Source organism: Triturus cristatus, chromosome 1_1 (assembly GCF_964204655.1).
Source record: "Triturus cristatus chromosome 1_1, aTriCri1.1, whole genome shotgun sequence".
NCBI lineage: Eukaryota > Metazoa > Chordata > Amphibia > Caudata > Salamandridae > Triturus > Triturus cristatus.
In genome coordinates, this window is record NC_140579.1 from 238,009,450 (window position 1) to 238,018,403 (window position 8,954).

The window sequence follows — 8,954 nt, forward strand, 5'->3', positions numbered from 1 at the left end:
AAATTTTATAAGAGAAAAAAAGAAATTGAAGCCATTGCAGCAAAGGCATTAGAATTAAAAAGGAAACTATTCATTTTAATTTTGAATAGGATGCGTACATTAGATAAAATGGTCAATGTACTGAAATCACAAAGCAAAAAGAAAAGACTAGTGAAAAGAACAAACTTTTGTAAAGTGTTTTTAGGAGAATGGATGCATAGTTCAAGTAGTGAACCTTTTTTTAATGAAGAGAGTTATTTTCAAAGTAATAGTTTGCTGCATGCAGTTGACACCAGAGGTCGTGCTTATGAAGTGAAAAATGGTTGTATAATGGAGAAGGAGAAAATGGTTCCAAGAGATGAGGTATAAGTGATGGCGGATGAGGCTATGGGGAGACGTCCTAAAGCCCCAGTGTACACTTGGAATTGTAGTAGTATTTGCACTGTGCGTCAGGAATCTATTGATAAATTTCGTGAGTTTCTAAGAGAATATAGTAAAAAAAAGTGTTAAACAGAAGATTAAGGTGCTTCAAAGTCTAGATCCATGCAGAGTGAGAGAGAATACTGGTTTGCAGGGTCATTCTCTGGCTTGTCTATCTAGAAAAGTGTGTAAAAGTGTTTTTCATCATTTTAGGATGCTGGCTGTTCATCATACTGAAATGAGAAAGTTTGTGAGACGGTTGTATTTTGCTAAAAGTCCAGCAATAAAGTTAGATGAATTGAATAGGGCTCTGTTCCGTGGATCGGTATCAGATGTAGAGAAGGTTACTGATGAAATTCAGTTTTGTTACATTGGTCCTGAACAAGACAGTGCAGAAAAGGACACAGTAAATGAGGAAGAAGTGGAAGAGAATGTAGAACCCTCTGTAAGTAAGACATTTAATGATCACATAACAAAATTTGCAATAATCTCTAATGAAAGACCAAATATTACTTGTATTTGTTGCCGCAGAACTCATTATAGAAAACAAACCAGGAATGTTGATCTCTACAGAAAAAGTGAAAATGAAGATAATTATAAGTGGAAGGATTTTGCCACATATATATTTCTTGAAAATTGTTTTGAATTGGGTGAAGATCAGCGTATTTGTAAATACTGTTACAACAAGTTAGAGGAAAATAGAATGCCGACCAGAGCTGTACATAATAATTTAGAATTGGATGCTATTCCTGCCGAACTTTCTGAATTAAATACATATGAGTCTATACTTATTCAATGTGTTCATCCGTTCCAGACCATAGTACGTATGGAGCCCAAAACTGGTAAATTACCTCCTTAAGATTTACTGAGAGGTTTAAAAGGTAGAGTGGTGTATTTGCCCTTGGATTTGAAAAAAAATATGGAAACTATTGATGCAGATACTTTGGAAACTGAACCATTAGTTATTCTGGTTAATGGTGTACCTACAAAGAATAAGAAGATTTGGCAGGAGCTAGTAGATGTACGGAAAGTACAAAGAGCATATTTGTATTTGAAAAGGAATAACAAATGGTATGAATCAATTTATATAGAAGAAGAAGAAGAAGATTTACAAGAAGACACAGAAACACCAACTGGACAAATTGAAAAAGTGGACAAGTCAAAGGAAGAAGAAATTTATGAACATTTTAGCATACATCCTCTTCATTCAAAAGAAGTTATGGGAGACAATATTGATCTGTTTCAGATGAAGAAAGCAAAAGGAACTCCCGTGAGTGTATGGGAGGAGAGCTTGGAAGCTCGATGTTTTCCCCAGCTGTTTCCTACAGGAAAAGGAGGACGATACGATGAACGTCCAGAACAGATTCCAGCTTCTGAGTATCGAACTACAAGACTATATGCAGAAGATCCTAGATTTCGACAAAGTATTCCTTATTTGTTCCATCTTTTATTTGAAAGCGACTTGTCTGCATTATCATATGCAGTAAATCACATTTTAAAAAGTGGAGTACATTTACAAAATGTGTCTGCTAAGGATTTTATGGAGAAAGTGCAGCACCGAGATGATCATTTGGAAACACAACTGATCAATCTGATGGCTTGTCAGCGTGGGACAAATGAATATTGGTACCGACGCCATGGTGAATTAAAATGCATGTTACGGAATTTAGGAACACCAACATGGTTCCTTACCCTAAGCTGTGCTGAGTACGCTTGGGATGATTTACTGGATTTTCTACAAAAGGCAAATTCAAACATTAAAAACATCGAATACAAGACAGCAGGAGAACTGTGCTCATTGGATCCGGTTAATGTTTGCAGATATTTCAATCATAGATTTGAGGCTATGATGTCCTTCATCTGCAATAAAAAAAATCCACCTCTTGGAGAAGTAATGGATTTCTTTTGGAGAAAAGAGTACCAGGCAAGAGGTGCTCCTCATATTCATATGCTGTTGTGGATCAAGGATGCCCCAAAGTTTGGAACAGATACTGATGAAGCAGTGTTATCTTTCATTGAAGAATATGCAACATGTGCTATACCAAAAAGCACAGAAGAGAAAAAGTTAAAGGAGCAAGTTTTACGTTTCCAAAGTCATCGTTGTGGAAAATACTGTCGACGGAAATACAAGAGCAAAGATAAATACTACACTAAATGTCGATTTGGATTTCCTAGACCTGTTCTTTCAAAAGGAAGAGTAAACAGTTTTATGTCATCTGTGAGACATACTATTACAAGAAAATCACCTAAGAATACCTACAACCTTAAAAAAAAAGAAGAATCAAAAAATATAAATGACTACAACCCAGTCATTTTATCCATGTGGAATGCTAACATGGATATACAGTATGTAGCTGACAATTCCATTGCTGTTGCTCGATATGTAACGTCTTACATTACTAAATCAGAAAAGACAGAATTGAAAGAAATGTGGGAAGAGATTTCTCACGAGAAGACTGTCAGTAAGAAGCTGTACAGTTTCAGTTTAAAGATGTTATCGCATCGAGAAATTGGATCCTACGAATGTTCAGATAGGTTATCTTCTGCAAGTCTCTACTCGAAATCAAGAAGAATAATTTGGGCAAGTTTAGGCCTTGCAGCAATGAGAAATCGGGTACGGAAATCTGTTGGAGAAATTGAATATTTGGCCGAGAACGACCCAGAAAGTACAGATATTTTGAAATCAAACATGTTGGACACATATTATCCCAAGAGAAGTCTTCATCTAGAGAACATGTGTCTCTATGAAGTGCTGCAGAACTACATTTATTCACGGAAAGCCACAGAAGACATCAACAATGGAAAATATAAAGTCATTGGTGAGGAAGGATGTTTGGTGAAGCAAACAAAAGGAAGTTTGATAAATCACAGGAAGCTGAGTTGCGACACTACTGACAAAAAGGAATTTTACTACTTGGCTCTTTTACAGCTGTTTAAACCATGGCGTACAGAGGATGAACTACTGGGAGAATTTCAAAGCTATGAAGATTCATTTAATGCTTGCAAAGACAGCATAGAATGTAGTACATTCACAAATTATGTGCAAATGTTAAATGAAGAAATTGACCAGGAAACTACAATTGCAGCTGAAGTAGCTAGAGACAGTTCTCAAGACAGCCAAAGTTCAGGAACACTCAGTCAAGATCCCCTAGGACAACCAATCGTTGAAAATGAAGCTGCAATAGCCATGAATGAAGTGGAAACGGCTATGAATCAAGCTCAAGAAGAATTTATAGACTTACCAAATTTGGAAAGACAACTGAATGAAGAGCAGCAACAAATTTATGAAGAGATCAGAAACAAAATTGATCACGGATTACTACATGAAAAAAAAGAGTGCTCATGCACATCATTTCATCCAATCAGGATGTATGTAAGCGGACAAGCTGGAACTGGAAAAAGTTTCTTAATAAAAGTCATCAGAAGTTACCTACAGCAAAAAACGGATTCAACTTTGTCTTGTGTGGTTACTGCTCCAACTGGGTTAGCAGCATATAACATAAAAGGAATCACCTTACATCGTTTGCTAATGTTACCAGTGGAGCATGAGAACAAAATACAATACCACAAGCTAACTGGAGAAGCATGCTTGGAAGTTTCAAGAGTATTGAAGAAGATGCAAGTTCTCATTATTGATGAGGTGAGCATGGTATCAAACTTAATGCTTGCCTTTGTGCATTTAAGAATGCAGCAAATTCTAAGGACAGACTATGACGTGTTATTTGGTGGAAAACATGTCATAGTTTTTGGGGATCTTCTACAGCTTACTCCAGTTAAAGGACAACCTGTTTTTAACACTGTGACAAATGAAGACACAAAGAAGTCATTGGGAAGCATTGGTAATGCAAATATTTGGTCCTTCTTTGAGTACAAGGAACTTACTACTAATATGAGGCAAGCAAACGATGAAGAATATGGAAGTATTCTGAAAGATATCAGAATTGGACTACTCACTGAAGCTGGCACAAAAGCATTACAGAGTCGGTTACAACATAATTTATTTCCAAAGGAAGAAATAGTTGCAGAGAAGATATACAAGAACATTGCAGAAAAGAAAAGTGTCATCTGCTTAATGCCAACTCTACGTGAATGCTCAATATTCAATGAGGAGCTTTTGAAATTGGAAAAGGAAGATATCAGGAAATTGGAAGCAGTGGACAAAATTCAGGATGGAAGAATTACTATCACATTAACAGGCAAACTGAAAAATAAATTGGATTCACTAGAGAAGAACATTTCCAAAACTGCTGGATTAGAAAAAAATCTATATGTTTGCATGAACTGTAGAGTATTTTTAAGGAGAAATTTGGATGTTGAAAAAGGTTTAGTTAATGGAGCTATGGGAAGAGTTGTGGGTTTTATTAATTATCAGAAAAAAGATGGAATTGAATGTTTAAAAATACAATTTGATCAGATAGAAGAAGTTATAGACATTTGTCGTTGTACAGTTCGTTTCATGCTTGTGAAAGACTTATATGTACAAAGGAAACAGTTTCCGTTTTCTCTAGCATATGCTGTAACTATTCACAAGTCTCAAGGATTGACTGTAGATTGTGCATTTGTAAACATTGGTTCAACTGTGTTCAAAGAAGGTATGGCTTATGTAGCTTTGTCACGAGTGAAAACATTATCTGGTTTATTCATGATAGACTTTGATGATTCAAAAGTTAGTGCTGATACAAACTGTGTAAAGGAGTATAATAGATTAAGAAGAACTTATGCTCCTCATTTAGGTCAGTATCCTGTGTTGGAAAAATGTGTAGTTTCTCGAAAAAGGAGAATTGAGAATATCTGTAATGAGGATGTAGAGAGGAGGAAAAAAAAGAGGAGTGATGTAATTGCAAGCAAAAAGAAAAAGGAAAATGAAGAAGAGGTTGTAGGATGTCATTTTGAAAATAGCTCTGGTGTCAACTGCTACGCTAATGTAGTGCTGAATGTTGCATTTTATCTGGAAAGTTTGCAAGAGCAGATAATAGTAAATCAGAGAAAAAGATTCTGTTCTGAGTTGAGTCTCCTTTTTCAAAAGCTGAGTAATGATAAAACTCAAATAGAAAGTGCTACTGAAATTAGAAAACTTTTAGATGTATGTTCAGGACGAACACAGTTTTCTCAAAATGTACAGCAAGATGCACAGGAATTCTTGATGTATTTTCTTCAGGTACTGGAAGAAGAAGGGGTGCCAATTCAAAATATGTTTGGTGTCTCTTATAAATGGGAACATAGTTGTGAAAACTGTTACAATACATGTGGCTCTAATGTTGATTCTGAAAGGTTTATTTATTTAACATTGCCAGACAGTAAAACAGTCACTTTTGCTAAATTAGTTAAAGATGCTAATCATAGCATGGAATGTGGTGAGTGTAAATCTGACATGTTTTCAACGTTAATTTTAAAGGAATACGGACAGTATGTAATTTTAATGATGCAACGATGTAAAGCTGATGGTTCAAAATTTGATACTTTAATAAAGAAGTTTATAGGACAGCAATTATCAATTTCAGGAAAAACTTTTGTAACAGTTGCTATAATTTTCCATGAAGGTCCTACTGTTACTTCTGGACATTACACAGTTTATCTTAAATGTGAAAAAGGCTGGACACTGTGTAATGATTCCCAATTGATTTTCAAGCAACGTTTGCCTTTTGATTTAGCAAATTCCTATCTAATCTTCCTGAAACCTAAATTTTAGAGAGACTTGGCAAGATCTGTACAAAACAATTTTACCATTTTATTGGATTAGCATTGGAATTTTCAAAAAAAAAGATTTTTCAAATTACCATTTGGCCTAAAGGACAGGTAACCAATTGTACTGTGGACCTATTTATTTCCTAATGAATCTTTTGGAAACCAAAAACTTAGAGAAAATCGGTAACATCTGTACAATTAAAATTTTGGAATTTTATTGGATTACCATTGGAAATTTATTCAAAAAAGATTTTTAAAATTACTATTTGGCCATAAGGAAAGGTAACCAATTGTATTGTGGACTTATTTAATTATTAATTAATCTTTCGGAAAACAAAATGTTAGAGAGAATCGGTAACATCTGTACAATTTAAATTTTGGAATTTTATTGGATTACCATTACAAATTTAATCAAAAAAGAATTTTAAAATTACAATTTGGCCTAAAGGAAATGTAACCAGATGTATTGTGGAGTTATTTGAGATATATTATTTTTGAGATTATGCTTCTGTAACAAAATTGTCAGACGGTATTTTAAAGAAATAGTTATTGTTATTAGATGATATTTTTTTAGAATATTATGCATTTCTATAATATTATGTTTAAGTAAAAAGAGATTCTGGGCTTTTTTAAAACAATCTTTGAGATTGTTATTTTTTTTGCCCGCTGTTAAGTGATGAATGCAATTGCTTTCACGATTTATAGTGAAATGCAATATATTCTGAAAACAGCAAAAAAAAGGCAAAAAATGGTTTTTGGAAAATATGTAAATACGTGTATTGTGTTATATAATGATTTATTAAATATTAATACTTTTTTCTTTTTTTTTCAGATTGTGAAAGAAAATTTTCGAAAAAAACCAACCATTTTTACAAGTAATTTCAATTAAATTTTAATTAAAAATTAAATTGTTGGGTGGGTCAGGTAAGTCACAAATTAGATGGTCCCTTTCTTCCACTTCTCCTCAAACAGATTTTTAGTATTTAGTTATTAATTCCTCAAGGATCTTGAGATGTGGTAATTGATTTTTAGTGTTTTTTTAAAAAAAGAAAAGAAATTATGCTTACCGTACGCGTACGGTAAAAAAAAAAAAAAAAAGTTTTAAAGAAAAAATAAAAAAAAGTTGAGAGGTAAGTTTGGCTCTTAAAAGAGCCGTTGTGTTCATGCAGGGACAGAGGAAAGGAAGAATGGGAACATTAGCTGGTAGGACAAATGTGCTGGTCTATTTTGTTGTTAATGAGGGGAAGACTGGTCTCCCTATGAACAATTAGACCATGGCAAAATGAACACCGCATAGTAACCCTCGCAAACCAATGGTTCGTTTCCACAGGATCAGAAAAAGGTGAATCTGCCCCCACAGATGAAGGGCTCTGCTGAGCTTCCGAAGAAGGACTCGGCTGAGCTGCTGTGGATGTGCTTGGTTGACTTACTGAAGGGTTTCCTCCAGTATGTCGAGCATGTGTCCTAGGGTGTACATCGTGAAGGTGTCTCAACATAGTGTGATTCCCGAAGGAATACTTCTTGTTGGGATTACCTCTCGATAGTACACGCTGGCACAGCTTGCAAGTCACCAAGGCAGCATTGACTTTTTTCTCGCCCTCAGGAAAAGTAAAATACTCCCATATAAAAGAGCTCTTCTGTTTCCTCCTTCTCTGCCTGATGGTGGTGCTGCTAGCCTCACTCTCAGTAGAAGAGTGCTGGTCTGCCATCGTATCCCAAAGACAAGTCAGCTCCTTCTCCTAAGGGATCACAAGCAGAAATGAGGGGAATGGGTGTGGTGTAGGAGAGTTCTAGAACTGAAACAACTTTAAACCAATCAAAAGTTTTGGTTCATGATCACATGACCCACCGTGCGCGTACGTTACACTTACGTTACGCTTACGGAGCGCTTACGGTAAAAGTACGCATGCGCGTAAAAAAGACACGCGCTCGCGCGCATGCGCATAACAGTCACTCCCCAACACTTCCGCGTAACGTACGCGTGTAGCGTACACGCTTACGCGCCCCATGCGCAGTACGCACGGCTACGTAAATTGCGTAACCATACGCAAAAAGAGTAGAAATATTACGAACATTACGCAAACCGTACGCTTACCGTAAGCTTACCGTACGCGCACTTAAAAAAAAAAAAAGGAAAAAAAGAATTTCTATGTTATACTAATATATCTTACCTGTTTAGTAAAAAAAAATGAGAAAAATTAATATATTGCAGAATTTAAAAAAATTAAGCATAGTGTTTTAAGAGAATATAAAGTAAAAAAAAAAAAAGAAAAAAAAGAAAAAAAGAATTTGTATGTTATACTAATATATCTTACCTGTTTGGTAAAAAAAAAAGAGAAAAATTAATATATTGCAGAATTTAAAAAAAATAAACATAGTGTTTTAAGAGAATATAAAGTTAAAAAGAACAAAAAAAACCTTGCTTTTAAAAAAAAAAAAAAAATTAATATAAGAATTTATAATAAAGGGGGCGTGGCCAGCAGCATGCAGGGCTAGACGTGTCTCCCGGGAGCTCCCGGCCGACGTCTATATATCCGACTAACTACACATCTCCGCCGGCCTAAAATCACACACTGGCTGTCGGTGGATGCCTGGAGAGAGACGAGCGAGACAAAGCCCGAAACCGAAGCCTCCAGAGGGAGTTGGGCTGATCTTGACGCGGCGCCCGTGGTGAAGGGGTATCGGCCGGACAAGATGGCGGCACAGTGAACGGCCCGGGGCAGAGTGCCGCATCCCATCAGGAACAGGAGGCTGCTGGTAAGCGACGAGGCACCATCGGACGCTGACACCAGCCGCGCCCGGAGTCCTGTACAAGCCCGGGTGCCTACAGGTCCGCCCGCCCGGCGAAGAGTCGATACGTAGCGAAGGCG